Raw genomic sequence first — 18,182 nt, 5'->3', positions numbered from 1 at the left:
GGCGGCGAGTTAAAGGTGTGCACACATGTAACACCCTACAATTTACTCTTTTCGAAAAAGGTATAAATTGATTTAATTTTATATTTTGTGCTCGTGAACTATAAGAAAAAGAATATTTTTTATTACATTAAAAATCCATCATAAGGAGTAGCAACATGGTTGTGCATACATGCCGGTGCATTTGATTTATTTTGTTGAGTAGTTTGGATTAAAATTCAAAATGGTTTAAATTGCTTTTGGGAATGAGTTTGAAATTAGCTTTGAAATAAAAGAAGAAAAATTGAAAATAAAAGAGTTTAAAAAGTTGTAAAATTTATTTTTGGAAAACTTACCAAAATTTCTCATTTCTATTTGAGTGAAAAGTATATTTGAAACTCTATTTGAATTTGATTTGGTTCACATTTGAATTTGATTTTGAAAACAAAATAGAAAAGGATTTAGAAAAGGAAAAAAAAACTCTTCTCCCTCTCTTCTGGCCCAGCCGGCCCAGCACGCCACCGCAGCCCGGCGGCAGTGTCGGCCCGCTCTTCCCTCCTCTCGGGCCGCTCCTCTCTCTTTTTTTACACCGCAGCCCAGCTAAGCCGGAGGCCCGCGCTACTGCCGCGCTCTCCCCCTGCTCTCTCCTGCTGAGGATGCGGCCCTACCTGTGGCGCCATCCTCTTCCTCGTGTCGTCGTCGCTCCGGACTCCACCGCCGCTAGGAGTCCGCGCTACCCCCGTCCCGCGTCGTTGCCGTGCGCCCTACGCCGCTGCCTTCTTAAATACCGAGCCCCCGCACTCCGCCGCCTCCCAACCGAACCCAAGCCCACGCAGCCGCACAATGGCCCAGCGCGGACGCCGCCCACTCCCCTTCTCCTCTTCTCCCTCACTGACGCCGTGACCCTAACTCTTCTCTGGCTGACTGGTGGGACCCGCCTGTCAGCCGCTTCTTCTACCTCGCCGTCGTCCCCAACATGGACTCTATCGCCGCGCTGACAGAGTTTGCGTCCGCCCCGCCTCGCTCGGTTGACGTGCTCCCCATGCCAGGCCGCCCCATATAAGCCGAGCTCGCACCGCGCTGCCCTCCCTCAACTAGAACGCAAGCCGCTGCTACCAAGTCGCCGCGCTGCCACTGTGGAAACCCTAGCCACCGAATCTTTGGCCTTGGTGAGTTCGCCTTGGTCCCCGCTTGCCTCCTGTGCCCTCATTTTGCTCTCCTATGGCCTCTAGGGTCGGTTTTAACTACGCCGGTGGGGTCTCTCACCGCTGGCCATGTCCCCCGCCGCGCCAAGCTACTGTTCCGGCGCCAGCATCTCTTCTACCTCCCCGTCTTCTAATCTCAGCCGTCTACTCCTGATCCAGCGGCCCAAGATTTTCCGTACCCCTTCATCAATCTCTTTTGCTAAAGAGCCCCTGAGCTTTTCTATTATTGAACTCGTCGTCCCTGGTTTCTTTCAAAAGGACCCCTGCCTTTTCTTTAAAGTGTGCCGCAGTCCTCGGCCAGATTTAAAAATCAGATTTTATTTATTTTAATTCAAAAATCAAGTTTCAAATATTTACAAAATTGCCACTACCTTCTATAGGCCATATCTTCTTTGTTTTAACTCTGATTTGATCTGTTCAACTTACGTTAGGTTCGTATTTATGTTGTCTACGTGTTTAAACTACTATTAGATATGTTTTCAACTTTTAAAATTTGAGGTTAGATTTAATCTATTCTTTTATTAAAGGAACTCTTGTTTAAATCGTAACTTATTCGTTTTAGCTCCGATTCGATCCATTCAAGATGTGTTGGATTCGTGACGACGTAAAACTACCCATTAGTAACAATGTTAATCTTGTTACTAGTTCTGGAATTTCATGGTTTAACGCCTAACTTGAATAATGATTATGCAATTGGATTTTTCTAATTAAAAGCAACTTAGGTTTTTTCCACTCCGATCTTTTCTAAATAAAGTAAGATTATCTCTCTCTTGGTTTTCTAAATCAAAACTAATTTGACTTAATATGATTTAGATATTTGTATAGAATATTCTATATATACTTTTATAAAATAAATAAAGACTATAGTTTTCTTTTCCACGTATAAAGTAAATCTTTCGGTAGTTGTATCTTTTTCGTTATAGCTCCTATTAGAGTATTTTTCGCGTCTGTGTGTTCATAGCGAGACGTAGATTCGTTTTATAAACTTTTCATCCTGATTTTATGTTTGGTGTACTGTTCTAATTTAGATCTATTGTTTGCTTCGTGTATGATTGCATGGATGCTTGTGTGGTGCTTTATGATCCTGTCCAGTCGGTGAGCTTTACGTGTTGCTCAAGGAGTTTCTTTGAAGTTTTTAACTTGAAGAAGGATCAAGTTTTAAGGCAATCCCCTTGTGTATAGGCTGCGCGTCATTGTGCCATCGGGAAGGGGGCTCTACATCTGTTTGCCGAGTAAATCTAATGGCCCTAACTTGCTAGACGAATCTTTGAAAGGCTTCATAGTGAACCATGTTGACCTTTTGTGGTAGTGGGTCAAGAGGATGATCTTCTCGGGCGAAAGGGTAAATCACGACTCATAGTGAAAGTGTACAACCTCTACAGAGTGTAAAACTGGTATATCAGCCGTGCTCACGGTCACGAATGGCCTTGGAACCCTTACGGAATAGATGATGAACACTGATGATACTGATGATAAAAATGCTCACTAATGATTACTGTTTATGCTATTTATTTTTTATATTTACCTGATCATGTGTTTATGGGCTTACGATAACTTTGTTGCCACCCAATTGCTAAAATTGTGACTCATTAAAAGCTAATCGCAGTTAAACCAGTGGCAGCCTTTTGAGCCTCATGAACCCCATATTATATTTGTTGAGTACGACATGTACTTATGCTTGCTTTACTTTTTAAATCTTTGGAAAAATTGTACCAGATTGCTAGAGTATGGAGGAATTAGACTTGTGATCAACCAGTCAGTTGTCCTTGTGGAATTGGAGTCTTCACCCAAGGATCGGAGTTGTCTTTCCACTATTTACTATCTAAGGTTATATCCTTTATACTAAGTACGTTATATATTGAGCATTGTCTTTTGATATTACCCTTATTTGTAGCTGTAGCATCGATTTTAAGAACAAAACTAGATACACACTATATGTGAGCCTAGGAAGTCAAATCTCACTTATAGCCACAAGTAAAGGTAATATCAAAAGACAATGCTTAAATACATAGCGTATTAGTATAAAGATTATAACCTCAGAGTATAGACAACGGAAAGACAACTCCGATCTTCAGGTGAGACTCCACTTTCACAGGGACAACTGACTGGCTGATCACGAGCCTAATTCCTCCAAACTCTAGCAATCTGGTACCCATCCGGGATTTTTCCAAAGATTTAAAAGTAAAGCAAGCGTAAGTACATGTCGTACTCAACAAATATAACATGGGGTTCATGAGGCTCAAAAGGCTGACACTGGTTTAACTGCAATTAGCTTTTAATGGTCACAATTTTAACAAAGGAGTAGTGACAAGTTTATCACAAGCCCATATAAACACATGATCAGGTAAACATGAATAATGAATAGCATAAACAGTAATAATTAATGAGCATCTTCATCATCCATATCATTAGTGTTCATCATCATTAACCATTAGTGATCATCTATTCCGTAAGGGTTCCAAGGCCGCTCGTGACCGTGAGCATGGCTGATATACCAGTTTTATACTCTGCAGAGGTTGTACACTTTCACTATGAGTCGTGATTTACCCTTTCGCCCAAGGTAGCTAATCTCTTGACACACTTCCAATGAAGGTTAGCAGGGTTCACTATGAAGCCTTTCAAATGTTCGTCTAACAAGTTAGGGCTATTAGATTCACTCGGCAAATAAATGTAGGAACCCCCCTTCTCAATGGCACAATGACACGCAGCCTATACACAAGGGGACAGCGGTTGTCCTATACCCGATTCGTCAAGTTATTCTTACGCCAATAAAGGTAACCACTAACAAGCTAGAAAAGGTCCTCATACTGAGCTAACGCCAGAGCCATATAGCCCTCACAGTTATACTGTAAGTCCCAGATGATCACTTATAGATAAGTTCTTAGGGAGAGGAATCTAGAGCACCATAAAAATAGCCCAATGCTCTAGCCCCCATGTTCCATGTTGCTAAAAAGCATCTTTTAATGTTTATTGCATAATCCATTAGTCAAGTTACAAGATCATGATTGTAGTTGAGCACTAGCATCATACTACTCAATGCAATACCCCATAGGTATCAAGGCACAAGGTACAAAGTACTAGGAAATCCTTAGTGGTAGTCAAGTTAGACACATGCAGTATGAATTAAATGGTTAAAAGAGTATAGGATAACAAGGAAGATCCCATGCTATACTTGCCTTAAAACACCGATCCTTCGGTAAGCTTTAATCTTCAACGCTCTTCTTCTTCTTCTTCTTCTTGATCATCACGTATATCTCACTGACTAGACGTAATCATAAAGCGCCACAAAAGTATCCATACAATCATACACAAAGCAACCAATAGATCTAAATTAGAACAATACACCAAACATAAAATCAAGATGAAAAGTTTGTAAAATGAATCTATGTCTCGCAACAAACACACAGACGCGAAAAGCACGCTAATCGGAGCTTTGGTGAAAAAGATACGTCTACCGATAGATCTGCTTTATATGCAGAAAAGAAAACTATAAGCTTTATTTATTTTAACTTTATAAAATCTTATATAAATTGAATTAAGTCAAATTTAGATTCGAATTATAAAACTAAAGTAAAACAAATTATATTTTATTTATAAAATCCAGTTGCATAATTATTATTCAAGTTAGGAGTTAAACCATGAAATTTTAGAATTAGTGACATGATAAACATCGTTACTAATGCGTAGTTTATGTTGTTGTGAATCCAACGCAACTTGAATGGACTAAAACGGAGTTGAAACGTAGAAGATATGAAATAAACAAGATTTCCTTTATTAAAATAGTAGATTAAATCTAACCTTGAATTTTAAAAGTTGAAAACATACTTAACAGTACTATAAACATGTAGATTATGAAATTACGAATCTAACGCAATTTGAACGAATCAAATAGGAGTTAAAACGGAGAAGTTATGGCTAAAACAAAATCAGTGGCAAATCTGTAAATAAGTGAAAACGCATTTTTGATTAAACCGAAGAAACTACGCTTTCCAAAGAAGAAAACATAATCTGTGATTGCGCTATGGTCCGCAGGTTGATTTCAGAAAACCTCGGGGGCTCTTTTGTAAAACGGCCGAAGCTGGCGGGGTTGACCCTATCGTTGTCCACGTAGTCGACGCTTGGCAGAAGGGAACTGGCCAAGGTGGTGAACCGGCCGTGGACTGGCTGAGGTGGAACTGTGGACCAAGCCCACCACTGTGCTCATGGACCAGAACGAAGGGGTATGCGGGTTCTAATCTGGACGGTTCATCTAGGATCGGACGGCTGAGGACGGTTGGGGAGGGAGTGCGCCACCGGAACAGTGGCCCATGGCGGCGATTTGGCCGGCGTTTGGTGATTGCTCGCTGGCGCAATTAGGGAAACACCTACGGGCTAAATTAGGCTCAGATTTTGGCACGGGGGCTAGAGAGGGCTAAGTCGAACTCGACTAGGCAATCAATTGCAGCTATCGACGAACGAAGACGGCGAGCGACGACCTATGGCGGCGGCGGAGCAACTGCTATGCGGTGCAGAGCAGCCCAGGAGGAAAAGGAGGAAGAAAAGGGGTTGCATAGGTTCGGAAACTTGACTAGAAGCTCTAGGACATGCTTACCGTGATGGACGAGCTGCTAATCGACTCGGCGTCTTCGGCTTCACCTCGGCGGCTCGGGATGGCTGCAAAACTGGAGTTCCTAGCGGCATAGGGCTTGCGCTGGGGATTGGTGGGGAAGGCTCGGTCGTAGGGCTTCGCTATTTAAGGGGCTGGCATGGCTTGGGGCTCACGCCATTGGGCAGGACGTGGACGGGGCGGACATGGACTGCGGCCCAGAGTCCGGCTCCGGTGCGAGCTGGAGGTGGGAGATACTCCTGACAGCGGGGTCCCACCAGTCGGTGATGGGAGAAAGAGGGGCCAGGCGGTCAGCGAGACAGAGGGGATCGGCGCACGGCAGCTTCGGGCTAGGCCGGCCCACGAGCGAAAAGGGGGGGCAAGTGACGCTGGGCCAGGGGAAAGAAGAGCTGGCCTGCGCGCTGGCGTGGGCCGAAGTGTCAGCGGACAGCAGCAAGCTGGGGAAAGGAAGTGGCCGAGCTGGGCTCGCGCAGGAGAAAAAGGGTAGGGAGAAGCAGGCCGGCTGCTGGGCCGAATGGAGAGAAAAAGATTTTTCCTTTTTATTTTGTTTTCCTATTTCATTTTCAAAACCAAATTCAAACATGACCAAAGTCAAATTCAAATAGGGTTTCAAACACACTTTTCAATTCAAATAAAAATGGAAAATTTTAATAGGCTTTCAAAAATAAAGTTTATAACTTTTTAAATTCTTTTATTTCCCAATTCTCTTTTATTTCAAAGCCATTTTTAATATATTTTTCGAAAGCATTTTAAATTCATTTTGAATTTTGGATTCAACCACTCATTACAATAAATCAAATGCACCGTCATGTATGCACAACCATGTTGCTAAACCTTATGATGAATTTTAATTTAATGAAAAAATTTATTTTCCTATATTTCATGAGCACAAAAATACAGAATTAAATCATTTTAATCCTATTTTTAAAAGAGGCTAATTTTGGGGTGTTACAGTTGCTATATGTGATATTTGACTTCCTGGGCTCACATATGGTGCGTATCTGGTTTTGTTCTTAAGACCGGGTGCTACAACACACCATATATTGAAGCTCTCAAAGTTTGTAACAGATTCCTTTGCCTTCCATATGACTAATCTTCGGCTATCATTTCTGTAAATAGCTTTTGACTTTGCTTTCGTCTCATGCATGCCAGTTCGTTAAAAAAAGGGGAAATTGGCTGACGGACACCCACAGTGGTGGCCGTTTGCTGGTGGACACCCAAAGTAGAGTTGTATGCTAGAAGACACTCTGGTTTGTTGTAATTATGTCAGAGGACACTGCGGGCCGGTTTCCACCGGTTGAGGAGAGAGAAAAATTCAGTTTGGACATCCGGTGCCCCTGAGCCACGTTTGGTCTGGTCCAACCAGACCACAATGAAGTGGTACAGCGGGAACGACCGGCTGTCCATGATCCGGTTCGCCATCTATCGGTGCTGTCAGACTGACCCATGTGCGCTCCCCTGCAGGCATCTCAACGCCAGAATCTTCGGCACCGGCAACGATGGCCACATGCTGCCGTCGGAGGTCGTCCGCGCGATGACGCTGGTGCGCATCAACACCCTCCTCCAGGGCTACTCCGGTATCCACTTCGAGATCCTGGAGGCCATCACCAAGCTGCTCAACACCGGGGTCAGCCCGTGCCTGCAGCTCTGGGGCACCATCACCGTGTCGGACGACCTGGTCTCGCTCTCCTACATCGCCGGCCTCATCATGGGCCGCCCCAACGCGCAGGCCACCACCGTCGACGGGAGGAAGGTGGACGCCGCCGAGGCGTTGAAGACATCATCAACGGCACCTCCGTGGGCTCCGCGCTCGCAGCCACCGTGATGTACGACGCCAACGTCCTCACCGTCCTATCCGAGGTCCTATCCGCCGTCTTCTACGAGGTCATGAACGGCAAGCCCGAGTACACCGACCACCTCACCCACAAGCTCAAGCACCACCCGGGGTCCATCGAGGCCGCCGCCATCATGGAGCACATCATGGATGGCAGCGCCTTCATGAAGCAAGCCAAGAAGGTGAACGAGCTGGACCCGCTGCTCAAGCCCAAGCAGGACAGGTACGCGCTCCGCACGTCGCCGCAGTGGCTGGGCCCCCAGATCGAGGTCATCCACGCCGCCACCAAGTCCATCGAGCACGAGGTCAACTCCGTCAACGACAACCCAGTCATCGACGTCCACTGTGGCAAGGCGCTGCACGGCGGCAACTTCTAGGGCATGCCCATCGGCGTGTCCATGGACAACGCCCACCTCGCCATCGCCAACATCGGCAAGCTCGTGTTCGCGCAATTCTCCGAACTCGTCAACGAGTTCTACAACAACGGGCTCACCTCCAACCTAGCCGGTAGCCGCAACCCTAGCCTGGACTACGGCTTTAAGGGCACGGAGATCGCCATGGCCTCCTACTGCTCTGAGCTTCAGTACCTGGGCAACCCTATCACCAACCATGTCCAGAGCGCGGAGCAACACAACCAGGACGTCAACTCCCTGGGCCTCGTCTCCGCTAGGAAGACCGCGGAGGCCATCGACATCTTGAAGCTCATGTCGTCCACCTACATTGTGGCGCTGTGCCAGGCCATCGACCTGCGCCACCTCGAGGAGAACATCAAGACGTCGGTGAAGAACACGGTGACCCAGGTGACGAAGAAGGTGCTGACCATGAACCCCTCTGGCGACCTCTCTAGCGCGTGGTTCAGCGAGAAGGAGCTCATCACCGCCATCGACAGTGAGGGCGTGTTCACGTACGTGGAGGATCCGGCCAGCGCCAGCCTGCCGCTGATGCAGAAGCTGCGCGCCATGCTGGTGGACCACGCCCTCAGCAGCGGCAACGCGGAGCGGGAACCCTCCGTGTTCTCCAAGATCACCAAGTTCGAGGAGGAGCTCCGTGCGGTGGAGGCCGCCCGCGTCGCCGTGGCCGAGGGCACCACTCCCGTGGCGAACCGGATCACGGACAGCCGGTCGTTCCCGCTGTACCGCTTCGTCGTGGTCTGGTTGGACCAGACCAAACGTGGCTCAGGGGCACCGGATGTCCAAACTGAATTTTTCTCTCTCCTCAACCTGTAGAAACCGGCCCGCGGTGTCCTCTGGCATAATTACAATAAACCAGAGTGTCTTCTAGCATACAACTCCACTTTGAGTGTCCGCCAGCAAACGACCACCACTGTAGGTGTCCGCTAGCCAATTTCCCCTTAAAAAAAGTTAGTAAGAGATTCTTCTCAACTATAGTAAAAGATTGTACCAGCAGTCAGATCGAGGACACAGCAGCTGAGCAGCGCAAAACCGTTGGTGTATCTTTTTTCACTGAAAGAGACAAAGAGTATTGTAATTAACAGATCTTATATTCTTATACCTAGGACTCTAGGGTACATGCACCTTTGAGTAAGTCAATAAAAACGGACGGCCATAACTAACTGTATGTGGAAGTGACAGTTTGCAAAGCATATATATTTCTCAAATAGAGTTGGCAAAGCACGCATAAGTCAACTAGAAACACATACATGAGTTCCACTGAGTATCATAGGAATTTCATATTTCCTCCGTTACATAGTTTTTGCTATATATACGCTTAGATATACACTATATCTAGATGCATATATATAGTAAACGCATTAAGAAAAGTTAAAATGTCTTATAGTTTGGAACGGAGGAAGTAGGAAATAGTACAATATAATACCCGTTACATAATATAATAATGGATCGAAGGACCAGTTAATTTTTCCGACTCCCAATTTCCCAAATAAGAACTACAACCACTGCAAAAGTAGCTAGGTTTTCTCTCCACCTTCCCTATATATGCCCGTTAGCCTCAGCATATGAGAACCACAAATAATCAGAAGCATTGGACAACTTTAAGGACTTATCATTGCATCAACACACATTATATGAACAGATAGTCTCGTGACCTTTGCATGCATAGCTAGCTGAGCCAGAAAGGATGAAAGCTGATGGAATATGAGAACTTTGGTGATGAGGGGGTGTGTCGACTGTGGGACTGAGCTAGGAAACAGTGACCTTCTACCCAAAATGGAACATATACCTTGCAATTATTGGCGGAACACGTTGTCATGTTTGCTAAGGAATGCCTTTGTCTAGAACCCTTCAGATGTGTGATTGTGATCTAACATATCTATGCCTAGGTATATATAGTTATTTCTGATGCATCTCGATCTAATAACCCAGTTTCAAATGTTATGGCTTTATTATTACTGGGATAAGTATATTCAATAACCTCCAACTTATATCGTAGTCCGATTTTCAACCTTGAACTATAAAACTGGATATAACACACCCTCCAACTATCGAAACTGGACAAACTTGGTCCTTTGGCTAGATTCAAAAGTGTTTTTTTTCTATTTTCTAATAATAATAAAAATCTAGTTTGATATCTATAAATTCATAATCAGTTTATTTTAAATCATGAAATTATGAAACTAGTTCCAGTTTTCTTCGAAAAATATCATCTATCTTTAATGATATCTTTAGAGTTATTCAGATCTTATTTCATTTAAATAAATAATGAGTGCAACTACGAGCAATACATACAGCAATACGAACAGAAATAAATCAATTATAAATACGTATATATAGATCATAAACAAGTAGACTACATATTTAGAAAAAAGTTGGTACTAGTTTCATATTTTCTTGATTTAAAATAAATTATTTATGAATCTTTAGACAGTAAATCAGATTTTTATTATTTTTATAGAATAGAAACCAACCTATAAAACCAGCACTAGGACTGAATTTGTGCGATTTTGATAATTGAAGGGTGTTTGTTGCTTGGTTTCGTAGTTTAAGGTAGAAAATAAGAATAAGACTACAATCAAGTTTAAGACTGCCTAATGTGCGTATACCTGATCACTCAAATTATTAGAAACAATTTTTTTTTGAAAGAAATGCACCCAAAACAAACGCATCGTATGGCTCCAGCAAGAATCAGAATCTCACACACTACTGCCTATACGTTTTTCTTCGCCATGTTTTCGATACCGCCAGAGGCCAGAGATTGCGCATCTCCCTGTTGATTGGTCTGAATATGTGGCCATAAATTGGTCAAGATTACTGCATATATAGCATAATAATTTCGGCCGATGGTGACGCATGATGTATGCTGGGATCGGAAACAGGAACCTTCGCTATAGCAAAGGAAGCGACGATCCATGAAGCATGAAAATAGAGCCACTCTTTTGGAGAGGAATTTGATATTTTGGAGCATCGCCGGCCTGCCGGTGGAAGCTACATACTGATTCGGACTTGAGAGGATGTTAGTTTTGTAGGGCATGTAGCTGTCGCTATCGGATCACCAATTAAAGGTTTTGGGTGATTCTCTAACCTGACAGCCATGCTAGCTAGCTCTTTTTGGATGAAGTTTCCTTGGCACCAAAAGAGGTCATTTGGTCCTACTCATACAGAAAGCAGGGCATGAATTATTGACTCCAGTTCTTGTGATAAAACTGAACATATGTTAACGCACAAATGGAGTATACTCCGTATATATTTAGAAAGTTGAGTATATATCAAACAAACCCGAAGTTGAAAAAATAGAGCTTCTATTTTGCTTTGACCTAGCGGTATTTGATATTACTATTATTATATTATCAAAGAAAGTTTCTTAGGTTTATCAAAAAAAAAATCTTAGGGAAGATACACATACATCGATATATGAAGTGAATATCATTTAATTTCAAAAATCAGCAGAACAGCACCAGTGGTCTAGTGGTAGAATAGTACCCTGCCACGGTACAGACCCGGGTTCGATTCCCGGCTGGTGCATTGTTTCTTGTTTTTTGTTAATTTTAGTCCCTTTCTGACAGCCACGGCTTTACACGCTTTTCCAACGAGACTTTAATAATGTTTTATTTATGCTTCTTTATTTGTTCTCTCCATCCCATGACGGACGCTGGTAAATTCTTGTACAGCTGAGTGGCACAAGCTTTCCTAAAAATATCGAATCACACTTACAGCTGAAGAAAAATGCAAGTGGAAACAAATCTTCTATTCATATCAGAAAAATGCAAATGGCAAAAGCTGCCAGAGCGTACTATTTGTACATACTTTAGGATTTATATTGCTTTGTTCACTTGAGATTATTTAGCACTACTTTTCAGCCAGGAACAGTGTTGCACTACTTTTCAGCTCTGGAATAGTGTTTTCTCTCACAACATTTCAGCCTAAGCCAAATTTCAGCATAAGCTGTAACACCTCGGGTGTTAGCCTTGCATAACTTGACTTGCATAACATGAGCATGAGCATCAAGCATTCATAAATCATCATTTACAATTGAAACATTTGATCGAAACATATGAAACCTTGCTTGTTATCTCGTGTTTCTTGGAGCATATGCATATGATCTTGTACAAATGAATGCAAGTGGGTAATGCTAGTCACTAAAACACCTTAGCCACACTTAGGTTAACAAAAGGAACCTTGTTCATGAAGGCCACATCTCATGATCAAGCATTTAAGTGATATTTCATGTGTTGACCTGGATAGCTCTATGTGTGACCACTGCATAAAATGATAGGATGACCTTGCAAATTGCTCAAACAAGCTTAGGATATCATTAGGAACAACTTTGGTATTTAGTGCTAGGGCTAGTTTGGTCATTTAGCCATGGTTTGAATTTGTATCATGATTTCAAAGTGACATGTTTGACTAAAGTTGAACTAGGTGTTAGAGACCTTGCATGGAGGAGTTTACTAAAGCAAAGTTGTAGTGTTTGGCATAGGGAACAACTTTGATTTTTGGGTCTTTGACTGATTCAGCTCCTAACATGTTTGAAATTGGATCACAAGAATCATCAAAATCTTGATTTCAACACTTAAGAAATTTTTCTAAGTCAAGTTCCTTGAACAGCCTGACAAGCTGACCTTCATGACAATATAACTTGAATTCGGTTGAGAATTGAGACACGATCATTGAACAACATTTGTAACTGGTACTTAGGTCTACAAAGTTGGTTTAGTAACCTAGCGCTAATTCGTCACGGTTTAGAAGTTAATTCATCACCAAAACTCGTCGTGAGGCACTGCATCGCGCGACTGACGAACTGAATCGACCGGCACAATGGCCGACCGGTTTCAGACACCGCGCGCCGCGTGGCGCGGGAAACGGCCGCGCGTCGCCGCTGGTCTGTCCGCGCAGGCCACGACGCGCCTGGGCGCGCCTTCATCACCGCCAGCGCCCGCCCGAGCCACCCCGCGCCTCATTTCCCAATTTCTGCTCCGTCTTCCTCGCCGCAGCGACAGCCGAGCTCGGCCGCACCTCCGCAGTCGCCATAGCCAACGCCAACTCGCCCTCGCTGCTTCTCCACCCCGGCAACGCCTCCACTAGTGCCTCAGCGACCCACTGCTCCCTCCCGTGCTCGCTGGCCGTGCTTGGTAAGCCCCAGTGCTGTGCAACGCCTCACCGGAACTCTTCCGCCACACTCCGTCACCGTGGTCCGGCTGACTCCGACCACCGCATGCCACGTTTGAGCGCGTAATAGGCCAACCATAGCTCATAGATGCTCGTTCGAGCTTGTGTTTGTGTCACCGTAGCTTCCACCGGCGTTTCACCGTCGACCCGCACCTCCACCCCGCCATGGCCGCCGCCGTCAGCTCTAGGGTCGGCAATAGGTCCGGCCAAGTAGCTCAATCAATGCGCCAGGTCACCTAGGTCATGCCGTGATGATGTCACCGCCGGCGAGTTCGTCGTCAGCGAGCTCTGGCCGCGCCAGCGCTGTGCAGCGCCGCTGCCCTGTTTCGTGTCACTGACGCATGGGGTCCCCTAACCAGTGGGTCCCACCTGTCAGTGACAGCAGTAGTGAAGGCTAACTCATTTTGAATCCAGTTTTTGATTTGTTTTGTGAAATTTGTATCTTCAGTTTGGTAGCTCCAAAAATTGTGAAATAAATATGATTGTGTTGCTTAGGAAGTGTAGTGTTTAGTAAAAATATGTTCTTGGCTTCAACAGTAGAAATTTCTGGAGATTTAAATAAGGATTTGAAATGTGCTTTTGAATGCATTCAAATTTGTTTATTTTATATCTAGAGTTCCTGTGCTCCAAAAATTATGAAATTTTTGTGGTCAGCTAGTCTTAGCATATGTGAACTCTGGTAAAAATTTGAGGACCAGTGCATGTGTAGATCTATAGTTATAGATTTTTCTTTTATAAATAGTTAATCCTTGCATGAATTTTTATAAATTAATTATGAGTCCAAAATTCATGAAATTTATTGGAGGTGATACTAGTACCATATGGATGTTAAGAAAAATAAGAAATCTGTTGCTTGACACTTTTCAATAGGATTTTCCATTTATGCTATTTCAAGCCTTGCTGCCTTATCATTTTTATATAGAATATTCTACTTAGTAAAATGACATGAAATTTTTATGGTAGTCCTTTGATAGCATTAGTGAGGCACTGTAAATTTTTGAGAATTTATGAAGTACATCTGATATATGTTTATTATTTAACCTAGATATCTAAATAAAATAATAAAGGCATTTAAATAAATAGTTTGGACTTCACCATTACATCATCTTAACTGTATTTGGTATGCTTAAACTGGTGGTAGAGTCTAGGTTGTCAAATTTTGAATGATTTCATGAAGTAGAAGTATTTTTACTTTACATTGCATGTTAAATAGTTTCCGGACTGATTCTAGAATGTGATGAGTTGCATGTTGAAACTGATGTAGACTGTAAAAATGGTTAATAACAAAGTTGTGGAGAATTTGATAAGCTTTCCAGAAAGTCCAGGATCACTGTTTTTGGATTTGTAGAACTCCAGTTATGAGTGAAACAAGTAGCTACTGTTTGTGGCATAATCGATGCATTGTAGAAGTAGTTAAGTAATAATCGAGAAGAGATATGCACCTACTCAAACAACGTGATGCACTTGTTAACATATATGCATTCGTAATACTTATACCATACCCATGCATCTAGGATCGGAGGAAGAGATCACGTTGCTGGAATTCGAAGAAGCAGAGGAAGGGAACCCGCAGGAGGATCCGCAAGCCACAGCTCCCGAAGGCGTGGAGCAGAACCCTGAAGAGCTTCCAGAGTGCCCTGACCACCGCCCTACTTCCTTTCTGCGAGGCAAGCCCCGGAGCATTATAAGTCTCCCAATAATTTACAAATGTTTACTTACGTATTTATGATTGATGCATTAGGTTATAAGAGTTGAATGAAACCACTTGATGCATGTACATTCCTTGTCCAGATATTAACCCTTTAACCGGTATAGGTCTAGGATCGAATATATGCTTAGCCATGCTTAGACCGGTAGAAGTCGGGTGATGTCCTGTCACCTGCGAGATATAGGTGGATACCGAAGCACGGTTGGCTATATCTGCTATCGTGGAACAGAACCATGTGGTAAAAGTAAATCGAGACCGGACGGGAAGTTGATAGAGAAGCAACAAGACATGGAGGTCTTGGGTGTGGACTTATCCCCGTCTGTGTCGATTAAGGACCGTACCGTTGTTGGCGCTTCTGACAAGATTGAACGCATGCCTCTCACTTAGCTGGCCAGATAACTCGTTCCGACCGCGAAGCCGAGTAATTCAACTCAAGCCGGGAACCGTTCTGTTGTGCGCTCCTTCCGAGGAACGATCAGACTGAGCCCAAGGGCAGGCTTGGCCTGAGCATCCTGGCATCTGGTGTTCCAGATTGTGCGGTGCGGTATGGACCCGCGAAATGTGTACCTGAGTTGTACCAAAGGTGACCTAAGACTATCATGGCTGATAGATCTGGGTTTGTGTTAGGAATAAATTCCTAGCTGGTTGAAATCGATTCGAATCGCCGTCTCTCCCGGATAGTGAGAAACTTGGCTAGTCCCAACATCGTAGTAACTATATTATGAAACATGATGGTTTAGATGAATATGGAATTACAATACCTGTTATGGTTACTATTGTATGCTTCTAAATGATATACCACATGTTTGGCACAGGATAGTTGCTAATCTAGAAATGGATAGTCATAATTAACTTGACAAAGGAATCAAAATGGTACAACGGGTAAATTGTCTTTTTCGCAAAATGTTGTCAAGTTACGTCCACTTATACAGCCTTGCATAATCCTTGGAGTCATTTTATTTCTGGTTCATGACGGGTAAGTCTAGCTGAGTACCTTCTCGTACTCAGGGTTTATTTTCCCATTGTTGCAGATGGCACTGTGTATCATGGTTATTGCAAGAGTTGCTTCTATCCCGCTGTGGATGAGGAGTAAGCCTTGGGCAGGCTTCTTTAGTAATTCCTATCTTTGCTTTTGTGGACCATGATCTGGCTTGGCACTGTATCAAACTATGTTGGAAACTTTATCTTCGAACTTATTTGCTTCCGCTTTATTTATCAAACTCGGTTTGTAATAACTTTTATTCGTACTCTGATGATGAAAAGTATCTGTGAACTTTATGTAATATGTGGCATGTATGTTGAATCCTATACGATCTTAGTTGTTGTAAATCGTTTATTGAGACCCATCGTGGTACTCGACGGACTACCGGATTTATATGGGTTCAAGTACGATAGTGCGACCACTTGCGGATTGCCATTGTACTTGTATTCTTATAAATTGGTCGGTTCTACGACAGCTGGTATCAGAGCAGGGTTCAACGTTAATTGTCACAAGTGTATTTAAAACAAAAGTTTTTGTGTTCCAAAAAAAACCTTCTCTAGCAACTAATAGTTAGTTAATAGGTATTTGAAAGCTAAAGTGTGCCAATGATCACTTTCCTTATGCCCAAATTAAGGACTATTAGGTGGCTATTTAAGTACTAACATGGGGGTTTTTACTTCGTCGTCCATACGGCGTGCTATAGTATGGATGCCATTCACTTGAGTGGTAATGTATGGATCAAATGCCTCTACGCCAAGGTAAGATGAGTGTATGACCTCAAGATGTGAGCGTGCGGTCGGGAAGAGTTAGCTTTGGTACGGCTATGTATGCATGCTTGCATGTGTATATGGTACGTATTTAATTGTGGGTTTAAATTATTGTTGGGTAGATTGATACGGAAGTATATGTATGGGGATACATATATGAAAGTATTTATAATTACATTCTGCATATTTCATTATGGGTTTAGGGCTGAAATGAAATTTTATGCAGGTACACTAACAATGAAACGTGTAGCTCGACTAGTTATGGTCTATATGAGAGAACGTATGTATGCCACCATGTCTACCGTTAGAAACAAATTTTTCCTAAGTTTGTAAGGACGTATGGAACGAGCATGCATCATGTTAAATTACCATTCACATAACTACATGGTTCCTCCCCTTATAAAATTCTTACTCGGTTATGTAACTCTTATCCATTATGGCATTGTCTCACAAAAGGGTACATGTTGATGGTGCAGATGGCACGCACCAAGCAGACTGCTCGCAAGTCCACCGGAGGCAGAGCTCCTAGCCGTCAGCTTGCTCCACGTACCCGTCAACGTCACACGTTCCTTGGAGAGTTTGGGATGCCTACACTCTTGTGGAGAGTGCTTAGCTATGTAGGTTATCCCGATGGAATGGAACCCCGCTACTTCTGGGCGAATGAGCGGTTGGGAGAAGGTCTCTTAGTTACAGTGGAGGCCATTGTCCGTCCCCGAGGTGACGATTCTGAGTGGACAGGTTGGTGTTATGAGTCGACTGGTAGGACTGCTGAAGAAGCAGCTGGCAGGGTAGCCTTTGGGATCCTGAGAGATATCATGGATCGTTTTCCTCAGGAGCTGGCAACCGCTTTGGTTGGAGTCTTTCCAAGAGGTAATCCCTCCACTAACTCATGGCAGCAGGCAAGAGGAAGATCTTTGGAGATTGGTGCAGCGGAAGGGCAGAACAGCGATAACCCTTCCATGAGCGCCATGTTCGCAGTGATGAGAGTGTTAGATGGAGTTGAAGGTAGCCTCAGACGTGTGTCTGGTGCTCTTGGTCATGCCCGCGAAGACTGACGTCAGCTTCAGAGGGAGCACGACGCCGAGATTGAGAGGCTCACTGAAGAGATGACTCGGTTAACTCACCAGCGAAATGCAGCTTGGTCTAGGGAAGATGTCCTGAGGGCTCGATAGTTTGAGCTAGGACAGCAGCTGGCCAATGCGGAAAAATACAACGATAATCTGCATGAAGAGGTTCATCTACTGCACAATCAGCTCCACCCTTATGCCCCACCTGGAGCCGCAGAAATGGATCTAGAAGGGTACGAGGAAGAAGAAGAAGTGGAGGCTGAAGAAGAAGTAGAACCTGAGGAAGGAGATGATTTTGCGTCTGACCACGATAGTGATCATGATGAGGATTAGGTCGCTTAGCACTTAGTAGGACTCGTGTATCGCCTTTATTCGTGTAATGGACCTGTAGTTCCAAGTTGGCATTAGTAACCAGACCATCATGTAATGTTAATCGCACGTTTGGTTGAATGTCA

The 18,182-nt window shown here is 43.8% G+C and overlaps 1 non-coding gene and 1 pseudogene across 1 annotated transcript; both read left to right on the top strand.

Moving 5' to 3' along the window:
* Nucleotides 1–7,159: 7,159 nt before the first annotated feature.
* Nucleotides 7,160–8,847, top strand: LOC136499839 (phenylalanine ammonia-lyase-like; annotated as a pseudogene).
* Nucleotides 8,848–11,488: 2,641 nt separating this feature from the next.
* On the top strand, nt 11,489–11,559 carry TRNAG-GCC (transfer RNA glycine (anticodon GCC)). The gene has a single exon. It is a non-coding gene; the product is annotated as a tRNA-Gly (tRNA).
* The last annotated feature ends 6,623 nt before the right edge of the window (nt 11,560–18,182 follow it).

This window comes from Miscanthus floridulus, chromosome 13, assembly GCF_019320115.1.
Source record: "Miscanthus floridulus cultivar M001 chromosome 13, ASM1932011v1, whole genome shotgun sequence".
Taxonomy (NCBI): domain Eukaryota; kingdom Viridiplantae; phylum Streptophyta; class Magnoliopsida; order Poales; family Poaceae; genus Miscanthus; species Miscanthus floridulus.
This window is presented reverse-complemented; position numbering and strand designations above follow the sequence as displayed.